Raw genomic sequence first — 22,735 nt, forward strand, 5'->3', positions numbered from 1 at the left:
GGTTACCAGGGGAGTTTTATAAGGCTTATGTACACACAATAGCACCATTACTAGCCAGGGTGTACAAGGAAGCATATTAACTGCGTATTCTCCCAGGAAGTTTGCGCGAAGCAGTGATAATCCCACTTCTCAAACCAAACAAAGAAGACACAAATCGTAGCTCCTATAGACTGTTGTCCCTGCTAAATCAAGATAGCAGGATTCTTACTGCACTCCTGGTGTACAGGCTTAGGAAAGTGATATCGGTACTCGTCCACCAAGACCCAAACGGGATATGTCCCTGGGAGAAGTATAGCTGGAAATCTGAGGAGATTGCACCACATTATTTACTGTACTAACGACAGGGCGGAGCAGTGTGCCGTTGCCTCATTGGAACCACCAAGGCATTTGATTCCGTCCATTGGGACTGGTTATATGCCACCATGGTATGGATGGGAATAGGTGCGAAGTATATGAAGTGGGTAAAATTGATATACACTCGGCCGATGGCAAGGGTCGGGGCGGGTTCCGATTTTACTGATCTATGGTAACTGTACATAGGGGCGAGACCGGGGGTGTCCGCTGTCCCCAATGCTATATATACTTGCTGCGGAACCTATAGCGGCACTCCTGAGACAGGAATATAGTGACGCAGGCATAGAAATATATGGGGTGTGGCAGATGGTGTCAATGTTAACAGACCACATGTTGCTATACCTTAGGGATATGGTGATAAATCTGCCATACGTATTGTGCTGGACAATTGCTGTACACTGACGGGGATCCGAATTAACAAGAGCAAGTCTTGCCTATTCCCATTGGCTGAAATGGCGACTCTTGGGGCGGCGGAGCTCCCTGTCCTGGCCTTGCCATGGAGTAAGGACTGCTTCAGATATCTAGGGCTGAATGTATATTGCGTCCCTAAGCAGGAGCATGAAGCCAACACAATTCGGGCCAAAGAGGGATTGAACAAATCGATGTAGTTCTGGGGTAAGCTAACCCTGTCAATGGCAGGCAGAGCGTCACTATTAAAAATGGTAGCATTACCAAGACTTATGCATTGCTTCGGCAATGTCCCAAATAACATCTCCAAGAAGTTCTTTACAGACCTAGACAAAGCATGTAGGGGCTTCCTTTGGCAAGGAGGTAGGCATAGAGTGGCTTTGCATGTAATAGAGGCCATACGCACAAGGTGGACTGAATATCCCGAATTTTGAACTATACTTCTTGGCGTGCCAGCTACAGTACGTGGTGCAATGGATAGCGGACGATCCCACTGGTGACACAATTCTCTTACAACCAGCATTAAATAGCCTATTCCTTAGGGACCTGGCTTGGGGGTTGAGGAGTTTAAGGGGAACAGTATAAAGCAATATGAAACACTTGATTAAGTAACTAGTGTTGTTGGTTGTTTGTTGTGGTTATGGAAAATAATAAAAAAGCATCCCGACAAAGACAATTTATGCTACAAAGGATATATTCTTTCTGTGAAGATTACTTTGAATCCTACTATTACAAGAGGAAAAGAAGGAACCTTTTGTTGAACTGTTGGGATGTTGGAACTTTTTTGTTGGTAAATTAAAGTCCCCAAGAACTGTTACAAACCAGGATTTCCTTTTTGGAACTTTGGAGCAGAATCCTGCTTGAATATGGGGAAGCGGAATTCACCCAGATCAAAAGGAGAAACTGTTGCCGTATTGTGAACTTAAATGTTATATTTTTGTTGCCTTTGAACTGCCCTACTTTACCTTATCGAGTTACTGTATGAATAAGTGTGAGGGACAAATATTCTTTGGTAGAGTGTTTAGTTTATTTTAGGCAGGGAAATCCTCGTCAGGGTAGGAATAGTGAGGCGTTTATCCAACCTTGAGTTAATAAAATGGCATCTTTTGAAAAACCTCCACAAAGTTGTCCGTCTCAAATTTCTGACCCCTCACAAAGGAAAAGCGGCTTCACGACAGCAACAGTGGGGAGAGGCCACCTACAATCTCCTGAGAGGCCCCACCGGGTCAAAGTCCGCTGTCCAGGCATAGCCTAGCAGGGGAAGCCGAGGACACCCCAGAGGGAGCACGGTGTCAGACCAGCCTTCCTTGCGCTGCACACAATAAGACATTTGCATATTGAACAGCATCCGGGAGCGCTACAGAATCTGCAGATGATGAAGAAATGCTAGCAGCAGGCACCCCTGCTGCAAATCCTCTACTGAGTCAGGATGGGGATGAAAGGATATCAAGCAGCCGGCGGAGCTCTCACTCTAAACTTCCATCTTGATGGACGCTCTCAAATTCTCCCTTCTGTTAGCTTTTTAACGGTTGCTGTACATGCCCTCTCATTGCAAATATATTTCTATGAAGTATGGGCCATGCCCTTTAGCATTCTTGATTGCTCTCCCTCGCTCGTTCCTCATTAAGTCCTTTTATGTGGTATGCATTTGATAACTGAGGTGTTGGTGAAAGAATGTTGTGCCTAGGAAGGAGCCAATAGAAACAATGAACTTCTCTTATTTATCCTACTTTTGCATCCTGGCTCTTTCCTATTCCCAGGACTGATGTAGTCTAAACATTTGGAAGAGGTGAGACGGCCCTGGAGTGCATTCAAATATTGTGAACTGGCTTTTCAAAGGCAGAATACCTGGAAACTCGCAGCCCACCATTGAGATTCCTGGGTGTCACTTGAATGGAGATTTGGCCACAGCCACCTTGTGAAAGGTATAACAAGATCTATTCTAAGGGTAAAACGAGATGCCCACCAAAGATAATGCAAACTCTCTATTAGTTAGGTAGCAGAGCAATCTTGGCTTCACTCAGAGGAGCGAGCAAGGCTGGAAAGATGCAATTCATTACGCAAAAGAGGTTACTACAAAGGTATACTGATAAAAATACACTTAATTACATAGTTGCACAAAGTCACTAGAAATGTGTGGTTTAGAACACAAACTTAGTAAAAGCAAGCTATGTATAAAAACTGTCAAGGGTCTTAGTGTGGGCTCTAACCACTCGTATACTGTTGTTAAATGTCAGGGCTTTGTGGTGACAACCCCTATGCTTTATATTGCTAAGGAGTTTGGAGAAAAGAGATCCCTAGAAGTCAGCAAAATGCATTAGTCATTTTTAGAATCCTGTTGCCAGAGCATGAACTGACACAGTATTCCGAACAATCTCCAAGATGCAGTAAAATTAGAGACACCTACAGACAAATCATATACATAGTGTGGCACAGAGGGAGTTGAAGGGATTAAACAATTCAAACCATGCCCTGAAAGCTCTGCTAGAACAACACATTTTTTTGCTCGAAAGTAAAAAGGTTGAGTTTGTTTTTTACCAAATATTTTACCTCAAAATGCAGGGAGGAGACCACCCCCCCCCACACCACCTGCCACCTACCCACTTACTATATACCGGACTCCAACCCACAATCTACCTTTGTGCAGCAAATAAATCGGTAAAAACTTCGACCACTTAACTTTAGACCAAAAAGGTGAGATTTTATTGTGTTTACATTTAATTCCTTAATCCCAACGGGGTACTTAAAATCAAATGCAGTCTTTGGCTAGAAGTCACAGGAACTGCTGTGACCGAAGACAAATGTCTGAAAGCAGTTAAGTACCCTTTTCAGTCACTTAGAGGTTCAAAGGGTTATTGATGTTTTCCCCCATAGGAAATAACATGGCAAAGTCCATAGGCAAACCATTGTTATGGGCAAAAGCCAGGTAAGTGCGAGCTCTACCTACAGGGTTCAGCTCAGGTAGCACCAAGCCATCACAGGACCCATCAGAAGAGCTCCAGGTTTGAGTCCCATTCAGCTAAAGAGGAATAGAAGCAAAGCAAGAGAAGCACCACTGCAATTCAACAGTAACATGTGGTAACTGGACATGCACCACCACACTACTGTAGGACCCAGGGTGCCCTCTTGATAATGACTCCAAGAAATCTCTCACGTCCAGTGGACAAGTACTCACAATGGTACTCCTTGAGGAGAATCTGGCCCAGGAACGGCAGAACACGGTAAGTGAAGAGCTTCCTTGACACGTCTGGAAAAGTTCTCGGAGTTAAGGGACTTGAGCCCTCAGCCAATAACTACCAACACAGATGAAAGGAGGAATAACCAGTGCACCCAGGATGACAACCGACAAGGGAGAAGTAGCAGCAGTGCCAGAGGGCCCCCAGGAGGATGGATGAAGCGGACCAAGAGTTCTGATTAGCCCAGTGGGGCAAACGGGGGCAACCCTGCTCTTCCTCTGGCCTTCTGCAGCCACCCCATCTCCCTCCTTCTCTGCCTTTCCCCTTTTCTCTCCAGATGAGGTTTCTAGACAAGTCCGATCTATGAAAGTCTTGTCTAAACAGGTTCACCCCTGTTCCTCCAAAACTATCAAGGATCACATCGACTCCCTGGCTCCTCCCCTGGCGGATTTCTGCAATCACTCCTTCACCACTGGAGTCTTCCCTCCCCCCAGCCCCCCCTGAAGCACTCCCTTGTGCACCTTTTTCTTAAGCAACCCTCTGCCGACCCCTCCTGCCCGGCTAACTATCGCCCAATCTCCATCACTCCCTTCCTGGGCAAGCTCCTGGAGAAATTGGCCATCTCCCAGATCAATCTCCACACTGAATCTGTTGGTTGTCTTCATGACCATCAGTCTGGCTTCAGAGCTGCCAGAAGCACAGAAACTGCTCTCTTGAACATCTGTGAAGACCTGCTCACCAACCTTGACTCTAACACCCCTTGCGTTCTTATCTTGCTTGATCTCTCTTCTGCCTTTGACACTGTCAACCATGCCATCCTGCTCAACCGTCTCCGTGATAACCTGGGTATCACTGGTCCGGTTCTGGCGTGGCTGACTTCTTTCCTCTCCGACCGACCCTCCCAGTTCCAACTTGGGTCCTTCCTCTCCAACATCTTTTTCTCTACCTGTGGTGTCCCCCAGGGATCTAACCTCTCTCCCTGGCTGTTCAACCAATACCTGGCACTCCTTGCCCACCACATCGCCGCTCTCTGTCCCAACTTTCAGTGCTATACGGATGATACCCAGCTCATTTTCAGGCTACCCTCGGCCTCCTCCTTCTCTCATCTCTGACTGTCTGCCATCCAGGAATGGTGTGCCGCCAATGACCTCTGCCTTAATGCCAGTAAGATTGAGATTCTACTCATCGGCACACCCACTCCCTCCTTCCCTGCAGCTCTCTGGCTGGCTTCGCTTGGCCCTCCTCCCACTCCCACCTGCAAGGCTAAAAACCTTGGGGTCATCTTCGACTCTGCACTCTCCTTCTCCCCTCACATCTCTGACGTCTCTAAGAAGTCACATTACCAGCTGCACCTCCTTAGAGGTATTCTTCCTTTCCTCTCCTTCCCCCAGAAGCTCACTGTCTCCAGAGCCCTGGTCCTCTCTAAGCTAGACTACTGTAACAGCCTCAATCTAAATCTGCCTGCCTCCACTCTCCGCCCTCTGCAACTTATCCAAAACAGGACTGTGAGACTTGTCCTTGGCCTCAAGCCCAGGGATCGTATCTCTCCAGGACTGAAGTCTCTACACTGGCTCCCAGTGGCTGCGAGGATTAAGTTCAAAACCCTCTGCATTGTACACAAGGCCTTCTGGGGTCTGGGGCCGCAATACCTTCAACTCTCTCCTCCTAAATATCTTCCTTCTCGAGCTCTTCGCTCATCTGCCTCCAACTCCCTCAGGGTCAGTCGCTTCTCCAAGCAATGAGTTGCTGGCAGATCACTCTCTTCGGCAGGGGCCTCTCTCTGGAACAGCCTTCCTGCCTCCCTGAAACTCGAGGAGAACCATCTCCGGTTCCGGAAACACCTCAAAACCTTCCTCTTTGCTTCTGCTTTCTCTCCTCCCCTCCCTTGCTGAATTCCTGACTGAAATTGCACTGGTTACCTGGCCAACCTTTTCTGATCTCTGCCCCAGGCCCACGTCAATTGCCCACCTTCACTGCCTCCCTGGAAACCCCTGCACTTGGGGACCGTTTTTTCTGTATCCCTTCAGTCCCCCTACCAGCACTTATGTCTGCACTTCCTTGCACTTGCCACTAACTGGCTGTTTTATTTGTCTTATTCTATCTTATTTATTCCACTTTCCCATGTACTGCACTTTCCCCTCTCCCTTCCCCCGTGCACTTTTCCTTTTCCCCCCTTCCCATGCACTTGCGCGATTTGAATGACACCTGCCCTAGTAGGATCGTTGTCTGTCCTCCCTTGTCCCCCCCCTTGCCTCGTCGCGCCTTGTAACACTTGTGTATAGGCGCGTTATAAATACCATATCATCATATCATATATATCATATCATAACCAGCCAGCAAAGTCCTGTTGCATTACAGAAGCAAAGGATGTGAGTTTATCCAGCATGCCTCAAGACTTAGTTGAAGCAGCGGTTGCGCACCACCAGTCGTCCAGCCAGTGAGACTCCCCACCTTGAAGCACTTTGTAAAGTAGGATTTCACAAGGTGGCAGCACAGCGAAGGTCTGGGAACAGTTCCAAAATGGAGCATGCAGTCCATCCAGCACGGATATTTGGGGGTAGAAGGGAATGTGTAAGAGCCCAGGGTGGGTTTCCACCAGCTTGAGAAGAATTTGGGAGCAAAGACAAAGGAGTCAGTGTCCATCTAGTATGTCCAAACCAGGTCCTCAACAGCTCATCTTCAGCAGCAGTCCTCCAGCAATTTAGGTAATCATTTGATGAAGGCAGAGGGTCTCCCTAAGTTAAACACTTGCATTCCATGGCTGGGCAAGCCAGCCCACCAATCATAGCCCAGGGCAGCACACAAAGGTTTGGGTCCCCAGCCATTTAAGCTGGTCATAGAAAATTGGCAAATATGCTGGTCTAACCACACAGGATGTTGATTCAGGCATCTGGGGGGGCTATAAACCGGTCTACACTAGTTTAAACCACTCCAGGGGGTGCAGGTCTGAGCCCATGTCTGCTCAATGGTGATTTTTAGTCCTACAGGCAAGGGTCACAAAGCAAATTGCCCAGGAGCAGGGCTTTAAAAGGTGTTAGTACCTAAATGCCTGCCACGTAGACCGAATTGGTTACTAATGTGATCAAAATGAGTTACCCTGTTGGTGAAGCCAAAACTAAATGTAAGTGTCAACCACCTACTCCACAGCACACTTACAGGGTGAGAGAGTCACCCTGGGACCAACACGGGGTGCTTAAGAGGTACCCCTTCCCTGCAAGCCATATGGGCTATGATGGTAGTACATTGGGGGTAAAGGGTTGCAGTGACAGGGGGACTTAAGCAGACTGCTTCATGTACACAAAAATTATACAAAATATCTAGATAAACCAACAGAGAATAACAGTGTACGGGTGCCAGAAAATGGGAGCAGAGAACCCCAAAAACGAAGTTCTGCCTTAACACCTAGTGGTTTGTTTCTGGAGTTACATGAGTCCTATCAAATTGGAGGTCAGTCATTCTGACGCTTGTGCTTCCTTGGGTCTGGCCATTCTACCTAAGCCTGCCTACTTAATGATAGGCACACATTCATGACAAGATAAACTGTGTCAATGAGAAATTTGTTCACTTGACAGTTTTGCTTGGTAGCTTCCTTGCCCAAACTCAACCTGTAATTGTATTGCTTCAGGAATTGCTGTAAGTAACTATGAGCATAGTTATCAAATGTCTGCCACTTGTGCAGGACGTAGCTGCAAATTAATGCATTGGCTGTGGCCTCTCGACTAATTTATCTTTCTTTCGTGGCTCTCCAAAGATTTGTCCTCCTTGTTCGCATGTAAGGATGAAAAAACACAACATGTTGGAGTGTTTCTTGTAACAACAATGTGTTTGTGTCTCTGTATTTGCTATCATCGAACCTTGACAGATATGACTTTGAGAGAGGCTTTTGACAGATTCCCTCTTCTTGTTTTACCACTTTGATGCCATGTGAAGAGAATATTTTGCTGGTGGAGCAGAGGTGGATACTAAGGCAAAATGTCTCAATTTCTGTATATGAGCAAGGTTCAATTTGGAAAAAGCTTTCCACACGTTCTTCAAGCATGCAAAATATTCCTTTTTGGTGTGCAGGGCCGATTTATCCACCTTGTCATCTGTATTGTTGCCTATTTCCAGGTCCACCAGTTTAGCTTTCATTTTTGAAATATTTTCTATATGCATTTTAATATAATTATAATGAAACAAAACAGCATCCAGGGAACTTCCTTGCCCTACTTGCTCTTCAACGCTGCCAACTTAAAATTGACTAATTTGACCAGCAGATTATTAGTAACAATATACACCTGTAAGGAAAGTCACCGTTCCGGAACACAGGCTGTTCCACACCCTTTACTGCCCCCCCACACCCCTGATTCCTCTAACTTCTCCAAGATGACGATCCCTCTGTTAAATCAGGTATCCCTATTTTCCCCAAATCTTTAGTTTTTTGTGTGCACCACGTTTTTGTAGACCACTCTTGCAGAACATATATTGGCACATCCCGATGCCCAGTCACACAAGGTGTCCACTGCACCCACCCCAGAGTACCGCAACATGAAGTTTAGCATTCATCGATTTATACACTCGCCCCCAATGTCCCAACAAAATGACCTTGGAATCATGCTCTATAGACCTCCTAACGACCTTCAAGGTTTCTCACACAATATTGAGTGTCAACTTATGCGTGCAACCAGGTCATTTGAATCAAGGACTTAGACAAAACCTGAATAGAGAAACTCTGCGTTTCAGTCCATACCTTCCTAGGTAAGCCCTAAACTTCACACCATGGACAACAATGGAAACATTTACAGTACAAGACAACAATCATTTCCATTAGCGTGATTTGCGGTTGTGGATAGTTAATAGTAAGGAAAGGGATCTTTACAGATTCGGTCTGTTAGTATTGGACAACGTGGACGAGCACAAGGTGGCAAAAGGTGACCAGTCCTTTTGGAATTTTGGCCCCCTGGAGCACTGCAAATATTCACCCTATTGCCCATGTGTTCCACAGTTTGATCCATCACAGGCCCAGTGAAGGGCCCTCTAGACTTTTCCAACAGTGGGCTATCATGAGTCTGGCCACATTTAAGGCATGTGTAGTGAATCTACGGATGATGAGGGTGGTAAGGTATTGCTCCACGTTTCAGGCACAGCCTAGTACAAGGGCCAGGGGATCCAAGGGCAGTTCAGCACCGTTCTTTCTTTTATTTTAGCTAGGATCTCCTTCCAGAAGGTTTGAATACTGGGGCACCCCCACCAAATGTGACCTAGTGTACCGGTTTCCCAACATCCCCTCCAGCGTTGTGGTGAGAAACCTGGAACAAAACGGCAAGCATTCTGGGTGGTATTACCATCCCAGGTAAATCTTATAAAGGCATTCCTTGGTGGTCGTGCAACGCAATGAGGCTGCTTTGGCTCATATGGATGACCATGCCTCCATCAGGATTTGCAGGGCTAGCTCCACCTCCCATTTCTTCATGTAGTGAAAGACTTTTTCAAAACAAGAGGTGATGGCTGGAAGGTTTTGAATTAATCTTAACCTTTGACATTGCTCTTGGGAACCCTCTAGACCAATCGTTCTTTGCCTGTCTAGCCATTACAAAAGGAGAAAGACCATATGCAAATCAGGCTTGGTCCCACCCCAAAAGGGGCAGTCCAGCCCGAACTGCTTGGTCACATCCCTTCCGCACGAGACCCCAAGCATCTCCAAACATGTTTCAGCCTTGTTGGGCCTCATCAGTGAGGAGTAGCTTAGGTCTCTAGACCCAGCAGGCACAGGACCTACATCTGGGCATACCCGTTCCACTGGTGTGGAACATTAACCAGACCTGTGCCAGTGGTTCAGATTTATTCAAATCCTTCCACCAATCACTTTTCTAGTTGTTGTTTGTGTCCCTATGGGAGAGAGGGTATGCCCAGACGTGGCTCTCTTGCTCGCTGCACCATAGGAAACCAAGCTGCACCTCAAAGAGGAGGCCCAACAAGGCCGAAACATGTCTGGGGTTGCTTGTGTTTCTGTGCAGAGGGGACCTCGCCTATCAGTTTGGTCTGGGCTGCTACCATTGGTGGCAGTACCTGACTGATTTGCATATGGACCCCTTTTGCAATGGCACCGACGGGCTAAATAACTTTGGTGTGGAAGGTTGCCCAGAACAGTGCCAGTGGTTCAGATTTATTCAAAACCTTCCACCCATCACTTTTTTGGTTGGGGGAAAACTTCCTCCCTATTCAAGAGGCGATACGATACCTTCTGCATGTCATCCTTGATAGTTAAAGGTGCACGAGATTTCCCGCCTTCCTCGTTAACTTGATCCCCAGATAATCAAGGGTGGAGACCTCCCATTAAACCCCTAAGGTGTTTTGCAAGGTGATTATTACTGGCTCAGTGTCCGATATGTTTAGACAGCATGACTTTGAGTGATTTATTGAAAATCCTGACACCCTTTTCGAAATCTGAGAGTTCCGCCTTCACTCCCGGGAGGGAGGAGTCCGCTTCCATTGGAAACAGGATATTGTATGCATATAGAGATTTTATGGAACACCTCATTTATGTCAAAGTCCTTGATTTAGTTGTTGGCCCCATTTTGAGTGCAAAAGGCTCTTTTGAGAGGTAAAAAAAAGCAGGGAGAGCAGCACCCCTGGCAAACTCCCTTGCCTAGCTAAATCTCATGGGTAAGGCAATTATTAGTTCTTAGCCTGGTTTCAGGGGGTTTTAAGAGTGGAGTGTATCCAAGCAAGGAAGTTGGAACCAAATCCCATTTCCATCAGTATCGCCAATAGGAACTGCCAATGTACTTTGTCAAAGGCCTTGTTGGCATCTAGTCCGACCAAGACCAGAGACACCTTCGCCCATGTGGCCCAACTAATTACATTTGTGGCCCTTCGGGTGATAGTGTGTTTGGGGACCGGCTTGCAACAAATTAGGCCTGGTCTGGGTGAGTGAGTGAGTGAGTGGAGAACCCCAGCCAACCTCATGGCCAGGATTTTCCAAAAGATTTTCGCATCCGTTTTTAAAAGTGCTATGGGCCTATAAGAAGAGCGGTCCAATAGGGACTTCCCCTGTTTAACGATGAGGGTGGTGGTGGTGGATTCCGCCATTGACTGGGGGGGAGGGGGGAGTGCTCCCCAGCTCAAGAAGAAATTAAATAGTTTAGTCAGATGCTGTGTAAAGTGTGGCCTAAAGATTTTATAAAAGAAAGAGGAGAAACCATCAGGACCAGGATCTTTGTGGGGAGGGAGGGTTTGGATGATTTGTCCCACTTCCTACTCCGTTATGGGGTTCTCCAGCAGGATCCGCTGCTCATCTCATAGCTGAGGCAGGGAAACCCCTTGTAAGTACTTCCATTGTTCAGACCCAGGGAGGGCTTCTCCTGTCATTATCTGGGCAAAGAAGTGGTGAGCTACCTCCACTTTCAACTCTTTCGTCATATGGAAGTTACCCTTGCTATCTTGTAGCTCCACTATATAGTTCCTACTTCGGGTTTTCAGCAGTTTGTAGCTCAGGAATCTGTTCGCTTAATTCCTGTGTAGTAGCACTGTTGCGTGTATATTAGTGCTTGTGCAGGGCAATCAGCAACATTCGCTTCTAATTTACTGCATGCTATTCGGAGGTCTTTTGGTCTCTGAGCGAGGTCTTATTTTTGAGAATTACCTTGCACTGTCACACTTCGGACACCAACCCCTTTCTGATCTCCTCTTTTGTCTGGGTGTAAAAGGTGGTTTTTGAGATTAATTCCCCTTAATGCCCCCCCTTATGACTGCATTAAAGGTGACATAGATTGTGTTCAGTGGCATCCCTTGTGTTATGTTAATATCAAAGTATGAGTTTATCAGGTTGGCCAGTTCTCATCTGATGACCTGAACCCTCAGAAGGGTTTCTATCATCCTCCAAAAGGGTTTGGGGGGCGGCTGCATGCGGTCAACCAGTAAGTTTTCCAGAACTGTGGAGTGGTCTGAGCAGACCCTGATACCAGTACTGTAGCTCAACACCTTGGGGACTAGGGATGTGGAGCGCATAAGAACATCTATGCAGGAGTGCCCCTTGTGAACATGGGAGAAGAAGATATCATACTGGAACCTCATCATCTAATACATTCAGGTCCCTGATAAAATGTAGAAGGGCACATGCACGTTTAAAATCTGTGGTGCTAGGAGCAAGAGTTTGATCTTGGGCCAGGTTCAGCATAGAGTTGAAGTTCTCACAATAATGAGTTCACCCATGAAGAATACAATTCTGGTAAATAAGTCCAAAAATAATTGGTCCTTCTCATTCGGGGCATAGAGCATCCCTAATGTTGATAGGCTGCTGAACCATTTTCCTTGGAAATTGAGGTAGCGACCCCCTGGGTCCCTGGGGACAGCCTGTTTAGTGAAGGGCATGTCCCTGGCCAGAAGGATGGCCACTCTGCATTTCTTCTTCCCACTCATGGCAAAGAACTGTGCTGGGAAGGGGTTAAAGCACAGCTTTGGCGAGTCTCCTGAAGCATCGCTGTGTGCGCTCCTAGCTGCAAGGGACAGGTAAGCATTCCTCTGCATCTCATGTGGGTCTTTAGCCCTTGGATGTTCATGGAGGCCATTTGAATCTCAAAGGTTGCGTCCATCCTGGTAGTAAAGTGGGTGTGCTATGTGCATGGTCCCGTTCTCGTGTGCTGGAACAATCCTTGTTTTGTCCCTTGGCCTCCCCATTGCCTGGTTGTGTAGAAATGCTGAAACCGAAAGGGTATATAACTAGTAACTTGAAGCAGGAATTCAACTGAAATCTTGGAAAAGAGATGAAAGAACAAAACCGTCCAACTCCTAAGCCTTGGAGCTGTTCCCCCTGCCTGGGCTCTTGGTGGGGAAATCGTGATTACAGATGGCCCCCCTGGCACTGAAATGTTCAGTATGAGAGTGGTCGCTGGAGCTGTCCCTTGGTCATCCATCCCCAGTGGGCGTCGTCGGCCCTGGCCAATCAACGGGCCCTACGTGAAGTCATTGCCCAGCTTCAGGCCAAGGATATCGGATATTGATGCTTAAGTAGCCTCTCCTTCAAATACGAAGGGTGAACGTGGACAGTGTCCAGACCCCACAAAGCCAAGGCCCTGTTACACCCGAGGTCTGCGAATTGGGGGATGACGAGACACCGGCGGACCCCTCCCCTGCCTCTCCCCCACTGAGTTCGGAACACTCCAAAAGGGATGGTCTTGGGCAAAAGAGAAGTTGAAGAAGAAAAGCACCTCTCTCTTGCAGGAGAGCGATGTGCTTTCTTCTTCGTGTAGGCCCTATTGTTTCGCCACGGTGCGATCAAGTGGACTTGGAAAATTGAGATGTGAGGGGCGTGTAAATGCACTGAACTCCTCCGACTGGCCAGCCCCAGAACACGCTCTTTGCATATAGCCCCTCACCAAGCTGTCTTCTGTAATCCACTCCTCAAATGGCTGCATTACAAGCACAAACATCATGGGGGGAGTACTTTTAACACACATGGTGTCCAACCCCACAGTCATGGAAAGCCTTGGCAACATCTTGTTCAACATGGCCCAGACTTAAGACCGCTCTGGGACGATCTCAAGCCTTAATTGCCAGCTGATTACCATTTTCGTCCAACATGATAATCACTCAGGGGCCTTAGACTGATCAATCTGGAAGAATGCTCAGGCATTAATCCACTCTGGTCTGGATGCACGGGAGAGGAACACTATCCCTAGGATTTTGTCAACCACTGTTGAGGAGATTGACCCATCAGCTGCTTTTCATGTGGGGGTTTATCCTTATTTAAGAAAGCCACAATGCTGTCCAGATGTTTATCTGGGAGGTGAACCACTTTATCAGCCATTTCAAAAAATATGTTCAGCAAATGCTGACTGGTTTGTTCACTCTGTTTTTTCCAAAGTTTTGTTGGTACTCAGTTTGGGCCAAGTGTTTCCCGGTATTAATTGTGCATTTACATGCTCGACCTCTGCCAGTTGAATCTCCACAGTGTGAATCATATGGTGGCAGGGTGACTTGCAGCTGACCTGGAGATACAGCAAAAAAAGTGCACATTCGGACTGCCTGCTCAATCTGATCTATTAAGGAATTCATAGTAAATGGCAAATGTACCAACATAATCTGAAACCTACAGTTCCCCTTGTTCTGTCACACATGATCGTTACCTCCTCATAGGCCAGATCACTCGCACTAATCGGCAGTTGAAGGCAGAGCATCACTTAAGCAGTTCGATCCGAGCATTCATTGCCCTTCCGCTTTTTACTTAGAGCCAAAAGGAAACTGCTCAATGATAAGTGAATCGACAGAATGCTTGCCATCTTAGCTTTGACATGTCCGTTATTGGCTATTAATTAAAATAAAAACTCCAGTGACCGGTTGTTCAGATGACAGCCAGACTAAGCAGCAATAGTGATTTTACCAAGGGCGAATTATTGAGTTCTTTAAAGTGAATTTCTTATTTGTTTGGCTAATGTGCGTTCTTGACGGGAGTAATATAAAAAAACAAAGAATTGTAAAATATTCTATCTACATTAAAGCCTTTGTAAACAAACAAGTAAAACCCACAACCTCATGCTCAAGAAAACCTATAGATGGTGTTGCGCTGTGAGGCCCAGTAACCAAATGGCATCCTTTGCAATTCGTAACTGAACTAGAATTGTGCCTTGATTATTTCTGTACCAATGTATTACAGCATGCAGCTTTCAAGCACAACACCCAAAAAAGTGGCAAAGAAGGTGCACATGCATTTTGACCTGAGGCTTACAAGGGTTGATTATCACCTCTTTTGTTCTAGAAGACCCTATCCGTGGTGCTTGTGTCTTCAACAAGGGGCTTTCTGCTGAAGTGAAAAACCTTGAGAATCCAATATAGCTTTGAGTTCTAGAGGTTTGTTGCAGGCAGTCCTCCTAAGGCCAGAGGCCATTGTCAAGATTTTAAAAGGTTAATTGCCTGGTCTGAGAGGGGTTTGCTTTTGTGGGGATACCCTTCAATAGGTTTTTGTACACAGAACACGTATGCTCACCTTTGGAGCAGAGGAATCCATGGTTCTTTCTCTGGGGGTGGGGGAGGGGGGGGTTTGAATCAATTTGGAGAATGGACAATGTGAGCAGAAATATTCTAGCACCAATTAGCTAGTTCAGATAATGTTGCTTGGGAAAGACATGAGCTTTATGAGTGGAGCAGAGTTTCCTCTTTAATCTGGACCTTGACATTGCTAGAAACAATCTTGTTGCATTAAGAACGTATTTTCCTTATTGTTTAACTTCAGATGTGGAGTCTTTATCATTGTCTGTCAAATAGATGCAACAGCGTCGGAGCCCCCAATGAATGGGTTGATTAAATCGAGCCAGTCGCCTTGCTAATCCTCGGCTAAAATGTAGGTTTTATTATTCCTCAATAAATCAGTAGAATCCATTCCTCTTTGTGAAAATCCTGGGTTCCTCATAGAGGCAAAGAGGAGAGGGATCAAAATTACTCTGGTTTAAGTAGCCCCTCACCTCCAAGTCATTTTGCTATATCCAAACCTCTGCTGTAAAGTGAGTCCACTGATAACAGATGCTGGGCCCACCAAGTTGGTATACATCCAAACCTTTTCCCTACCTTGCACAAGAAGTATGTCTGAATTCTTGGCAGAGATGATTAGTCACTCAGTCTAACTCTTCAGGAATGGAATTCACACAAGCCTTTGAAAACGAGAAAGCCAAAAACAGACTTCCTTCCGACCTCGTAACACCATTGGCTATCCAGCTAAACCTGTAAAGCAATCCTCATCCATCTTTAGGGGTTCCACAGTAATACCTCTCCCTAAACACTTACCAGAGCTCTAGCACCAAGACTAGAGCTTAGACTGGTCGTACTGTTGGGTCAAACAGACTATCCACTTCAATCTTCTTTCATGGGGTGAAGTGTCCTGATGTAGCTGCAAAGCATCATGTTGGCGCTCTGCAGAACAATTACATTTATGGGAAGTTTTTGAAATATTTATCGCATAAAAGGTAAAGTTTGGGCTTTAAGGAACTTAGATGCTGGTCTTGGTTTATTAAGTGGGACCGACCTGCAGTTCTGTAATAGTGTTACTTTTGACAATCATTTGTGGCTTGTACCCAGAATTGTTTGGCCATTGAAAATACCTTTTTTTGCATTGCCTGATTGTTTTTCAAAACTGTTAGGATAAAAGTATTGAACTTTTGCTCATAGCGAATCACCTGTCATATTTGGTTTTGCCCTCACTATTTACCGACATCTTTTTCCACAGTGATTCTTCACTTAGGGTTTTACTAGCAATGTAACGCTGTGTATCATTGGGAGTCCACAAGACTCCCATGTTTGGGTGCCCCAAAGATGCCCTCTTGTCTTTCACTGAGCAGGTCAACCTGCTTGGCTCCTTCTGTGTACTCGATGGGTGGTGGCAGGACATTGAAGTGTTTTACAAGACTGCATGCTATTTCAGACATTTTAGGTTCAGAGAACAAGGTCTTAATCACTGCAGCTCTCATGAAAAAAAGCAAACATTAGGATTTAGAAGTACAGTGAACTGGTCCAATGTACGAATGGGGATCAGAATCTTATGACCTGCCCGCTCCTGTTTAAAGTCCCATTTTTTGGAGAGTCAGAAGCGGCCTCTTTTCATGTGAACGTGTGGCGTTGTGTACGAGGTGCAGCTTGACTCTGTTGCGACACGACGTCCCTTCAGGTCACAGGTTCTTTCCTCTAGCTTCCAGGAGCAGGAGCCTACGGACCACAGACCCAGGAGGGCCAGCGTTCGGCACGGAGGTCAGGCCACAGCCCAGCCCGGGAGCTCAGGGGCCTGGGTGCTGCTGCGTGTACACAGCTCGCAGGGTAAGGGTGCCCCTCCCCTCGCACTGTTCTCGTGTTTTCGTGTGGCAAGTGGTATTGTGTGCTGCCTGAGTGTGCAACTTGCCTCATAAGGCACATAAACCACACAAGCCGAGCCGAGCACTACAGTCACGTTTGTCACGTTTGTGCTCAGTGATACGGGGGTACGGTATTATAATACTAATTATAATACTAAAGGCATTTCAAAGGCATTTCAAAGGCAATCTAAAGCAACTTAAGGCAATTAAGTTGCAATTTAAAGCAAAGCAGTGAGGTTGTGTGCATAGTTCCAAAGAAGCACAGGTGAAGCAACAGACCCTGCTGAACAGAATACTCCTGCTTTTCGATACGCTCTGATATTGCTGTTGATAATCATTGAAGCTCTGCCCCTTTTCCGCTGACACCATAAAAAAGGGATGTGCAGTGCTACACCAGTGACTACTATTCAACATTTCATTTAAAGGGGGTTGTGAGCAGGTAACTAGTTGGATAGCGGGGGTCAGGGGGCAAAGCTACCGTTTAATTGTACTCTGTTAACTTTCTGAGTGGGCGTTGTTGTTTTTCACGCAAAATCATGAAATCTTCCATCTACACTCTACGAACAGGCATGCCGTTGCAGCCTCCTTTGCAAGACGCCAGCCCGAAGCCTATAAAGAAACGGACTTGCTCTTTCAAAAGTTTTTTTGAAACTAAAACATGCTCCACCCAGTGAACTTAGATAAGGTGGTGGGCATTCCTCCCATCACTGTGTGCGCAGAAAACCCTGCTTGCCCTGGAAGGTCACGAACTGATGTTGAATGCGCGGCTGCAAACCACACAACGCACATGGCCTCTTGTAATAGGTCATTAACTGAAAAGATGGTAGTGGGAAATGGTTCGGAACTGAGTGGTGAATCTGGTGTTAGTAAGAGTATTGTGTTGGCCGCGGTTGATGTAGCAGTTATAGATTTGGATTCCATGCATACTGACTACTCAGCACAAACCATATCGGAAAAATGTTCCCTGACACTTGCCCCTCCAGGCCTAAGGTGACTTCATCATTTTCAGCACCGACTCCCAGGCAAATCATGCCCAGAGAAGTTCACTCCTCTTCCCCAGGTGGAAATAGAATATTGGGCTTGGCGCTTGAAACAATGAACATGACTATGAACACGCTAGTGAAACTCTTTGAAACATTAAATGACAAGTTAAATACAAGAGTTCTCAAATAGCGACCATTTTGGCATGGCAAACTCTGCCTGGATCTCTGGGTGAAAAAGGCCAGCTGTCCTCTGGAAGCTATAGCACTATCACCTATGAGAGTTGCATATATTGACAGAGCATCTTCCCCAATAACTATGAATAGCTCTCGGCAGCCTGAACGGGTAAGTCCAACCTCCAAAGAAGCTGTTGTGACTTTACCATATTTTCAGAATATTATCATCGACCCCTTAGTCTCCTGCAATATGGAAACTCCAACTCACTCCTATGCTTCTGATCAGAAAGATAGGCAGCTATATACCATTTTAGCCAAACTACCTAAAGGGGTCCCTTCCTTGACGAACAAAAAGAACGTAAGGCCTACCATTGCTAAGAGCACCCCAGTTGAACTGTCCAAACAAAAATCTAAGAATATAAAAACAAAGAAAAATTTGACCTCTGGTGCCACCAAACTATTTATTAAAGCTCTGAAGACTCCAACAAAAAGTGCTAATGCAGCATCTGCGGCAGTTTTGAAGAAATATGTGCAGTTGAATCAATTACAGAAAGCCAAACTGGGGTTACATGAACCCCCCCCCCCCATATGGCGCCATATGCCCCGTTGGACAACCTTGTTGAGGCGATCCAGGAACATCATAAACTTCCAATCATGAGGAAATTGACCTCCAAAGTTCCGGCAACTGCGCCTTGTAAAACCCTAAACACCAACTCCACTTCACAAGGGGTACTCAATAGGCGTGAAGAAATCAGAAGGGAAGTGGACGCCTATATGACCAGATTCACCAATCTGCCCATCATAGGTGCACCGCTAACCACACCTGTTGCTCTAAGAGGGACTGGTGGTGGTAAGCCAAAAACCTAGAGAGGGATACTCAAATGAGGACAATGGTCTGCCAAAATTGAACCCTAAGCCGAATCCTCTCGTGTCTAATGGTGCCCAATCTGGCTGCAAACTGACCTGTGTCCCAAGCTCAAATGTCCCCCAGGAAATTAATTCAGATCCATTTGAAGGTCGGGGTGCCGAGATTGCCAGCTTGTTACAAGCTCTTCTTCCTAAAACTCAGACAAAAACATCTGCGCCCCGTGTATCAGTCACACAACCTCAAAAACAACCATTAAAAAAGCAGGCCAATGGTTTAAAACATGATTTACATGTTAATACTCGAATTCTTGGCTGTCGTCCTGCCCCTTACCCTCATTATCTGCTTAATAGACATAGTGTCCTTGAAATCTTCTCTGATATAAAACAATTAGAAGACATATGAACGGCAGATATTGAGCAGGTCGAATTTATTGATGAAAATATCTTAACAACCAAATGTTTGAAGTTGTGCTCCTGTTTAGTCTGTAACATCATTTGGACTGCCAAAAACAAATTATTTGAAATGGGTTTTGTACTTTTGTTAGGCCCTGTCCTTCCTGTTGAGCCTTCCAACTGCTCTGATATTGTGAGAGTTCCTCCCATGTCTGATGTTGATCCACCTCAAATGCAACCCAGATGTGTCTGTAATCGTCAAACGAAAAACTCATGAAATTTGCATCGTGGAATATGTTTGTTTGTTTATTTATGACGCGCACCATCGGGCCCCGAGGCATCAGGGCGCAATTTGTGCAAAGGTTACATACAAAAGAGAGCATTTATACATTCATAATAGTAAACAAGATAACAGGCAATTCAATATACATACATTACAAAGCGGATGTGGGTATAGCATGAGGCATACCAAGTGTCTTTATAGTGGGCCTGAGTATAGAAGGCAGGTGTGCAGAACGTGTCTTAGTGCTGGTTGAAGAGCCAAGATTTGGTTTTGCACTTGAAAGTGTTGAATGAATCTTCAGATCTGATTGTAACAGGGAGGGCATTCCATAACTTGGAGGCTAAGACAGGGAGGCTTATGCACCCCGCTTTTTGGAGTTTGAACCTAGGGATCGATAGACAGTGGGTCTGGGCGATTCTTAGAGGTCGGGATGTCGAGTGGCAGGACAGCCGACTGCAGAGGTAGGGGGGGGCCTTATTCGCCAAGCATTTGTGCGTGAGGGCTAGTGTTTTCAGTGAGATTCTCTGTTTGACAGCTGGCCACTTTAAATTGGTTCTGGATTCGGAGGTGTGATGATTTCGAGGGATGTTAAGGGCGGCTCTAATAGCGTTGTTTTGGGTTGTTTGAAGTTTATTCAGGTTCTCTTGGCTGGTTCCTAAGTAGAGGGCACTACAATAGTCAATTCTGGCCACAATGAGGGTTCTGGCTAGTGTGACACTATTAGGAGTGGTAGGAAACGGTATGCAGGCTGCAATGAGTTTACATGTGTAAGCAGATGCTGATCTGACTGCATTTATTTGTCGGGATAAGGATAAGGTGGCGTCAAGGTAAAAGCCTAAAGTTTTGGTGTCTTTCGAGACTTGGATGGTATTGCCGTCAATGGCAAATGACTTGTAGGCAGGCTGTAGTTTGCTAAGGCGTTGCGAAGTGCCCAAGATGAGGAGCTCAGTCTTGTCGTCATTTAGGCATAGCTGGTGTTGGGCCATCCAGGCTTGGATGAACAGGTAGACGTTGTTAAGGGCCTTGGAGTCAGCTAGTCACCTGTGATGGGAATGAGTATCTGGGTGTCGTCTGCATAGTTTGTGTAAGAGACACCCAGATAGTCAAGCACATCGAAGAGTGGTTTCGTGAAAATGTTAGAGTGTAGGTGACACGCAGGATCCCTGAGGAAGGCCACAGTGAATAGGAGATGGGTCCGCGGCTGCGGATGGAGCGAAGACCCTCATGGATCTATTACTCAAAGGATTTGATCCAGGCCGTGGCTGAGGTGGAGAAGTGGGCAGCAGAGTGGAGGTGCTTGCATAGGATCTGGTGGTTGACCAGATCGAATGCCGCAGAAAGGTCGAGAAGAAGTAGCAGTGCTAATTTACCCTTGTCCTTCAGTACCTCGATTTGGGTTTTTAAATCTATCAAAGCCGTTTCTGTCCCATGTCTGGGACGTAATCCAGATTGTCATAGACCTAGAAGATTGTTAGATTCCAAGTAATTTTGGATCTGAAGGTATGCTGCGCGGTCTAAGATCTTGAGCAGAAACGGGACAGTAGTTATGGGTCTGAAGTTGGTGGGTATGTTAGGGTCTAAGGATGTTTTTTTGAGCAAAGGGATTAACCAATGCGTCTTTGAGGTTGTCAGTGACAATACCTTATTTAAAGGAGGAGTTGATGAAGGCTGTGATGAATGGGGCTAGATCGTGTGCAGAATCCTTAATGATGGGACCTGGGGAGGGGTCACCTTGGCAGTTAGATGGTTTGATTCTCAGGATGATGTTTTCTACCTCAGAGATAGTGAGTGGTGAGAAGGCACATGGTTTAATGTTAGCCGAGTCTAGGGGGGGGGCCCTTTCAGGGGAGGGTGGTCGGTTGTCGAGTTTCAGACTGTCTTGCTTGTCTTTAATTTTGGATTGTAACATGGAGATGTTATTCAATAAGGCTGCCTGAATGTTGGCACACCGTTTACTGTCTTTAGTGCAGGTGTCAGGGGGGGTAGCTGGAGTCTCTAGCTCTTTTATGATCTTAAAGAGTTCCTTTGTGTTCGAGTCAGCTTGCAGGATACGATTTATTAAGGGACTCTTTTTGCAGTGATAATGGCATCTTTGTAGGTGAGTGAAGCAAGGAAGAAGCCATCTTTATGCTCATTAGAGGGGTGGCTTTTCCAGCGATTTTCAGCAGAACGTTTAGCTTTGCGGAGCACTCTTAACTGTGGGGTGAACCAGGAGTTGAGGTGTACTTGTGGTTTAGACTTCCTAAGTTTGATGGGTGCGATGGAATCTATAGCTGTAAGCATAGTACGGTTGTAAGTGTCTGCTAAGGAGCTAAGATCAGAAGAGTTGTCAGTGGCAGCATTGAGTCATGGGAGTAGCAGGGGGAGGAGTTTCTCCTTAGTTATGTCCTTTTTTCTTCTGGTAGGGAGGGCTGGGGCTATCAGGGTCAGGGCCCTCGGGGTTACTTCAATGTTAAAAGTAATGATATCATGGTCAGGCCATAAACGGGGGGTATTGGCAAGGACATTGATATTACATTTGGCGGAGTGGCGGTGAGTGGCAGTCCTGCAGCTTGCTATCATCATCCCAGTCTTTCTTCAGTGCTAACTTCTACTGAGAGGTGTGTCTCCAGCCACTTACTACAAAAACTCATTGTCTCCGCGGAGCGGACGCGGAGTGGCGGTGAGTGGCAGTCCTGCAGCTTGCTATCATCATCCCAGTCTTTCTTCAGTGCTAACTTCTACTGAGAGGTGTGTCTCCAGCCACTTACTACAAAAACTCATTGTCTCCGCGGAGCGGACGCGGAGTGGCGGTGAGTGGCAGTCCTGCAGTCATGCCAGGCAAGCCGGCTAAGCCTGCAAGGACGACCACTCCACCAACCACACCAGTCAACCAAGAGGTCGACTTGGGCCGCTGTTTGAGAAGCTCAACGGCCATCATAAGAAACACTGCACCAGTTTCCACAAACTTCTTCTCCGTTCAGAATCAGTCCTGCACTCCTTCTATTTCTGAGAATACGCACCAACGTTCCCTAAACGGTGCAGCGACTACAACCTCTGTACTACCTATAGTACCAACTCCACTTTCTCAAGAAAAGAGAACACCAGTCCTACCTTGCAGTCGTCCTTTGCCCTCGCCCGGGGCCATTTCTCCGCCCTCCGTGGCGGTGGCTGAGGTTTCGTTCTTCGACGACGCCCATCCGGCTTCAAGCCAAAGCTCGGAGCCATCTGCGACTCCTGCCCCCCCGCAGCCTCCTCCAGTCGAGACCGGAGCTCCGCCGTCACCCGGAGGGGAGACGGCGT

General features: G+C 46.5%; 1 protein-coding gene across 5 annotated transcripts in view; it reads left to right on the forward strand.

Annotated features, from left to right (window-relative positions):
* The window catches only part of RCBTB1 (RCC1 and BTB domain containing protein 1), a 765,714-nt gene that overhangs the window by 337,220 nt on the left and 405,759 nt on the right, over window positions 1-22,735 (forward strand). The window lies entirely within an intron of this gene.

The sequence above is a fragment of the Ambystoma mexicanum genome, chromosome 7q (genome assembly GCF_040938575.1).
Source record: "Ambystoma mexicanum isolate Mex_15411 chromosome 7q, UKY_AmexF1_1, whole genome shotgun sequence".
In the NCBI taxonomy this organism is placed as follows: domain Eukaryota; kingdom Metazoa; phylum Chordata; class Amphibia; order Caudata; family Ambystomatidae; genus Ambystoma; species Ambystoma mexicanum.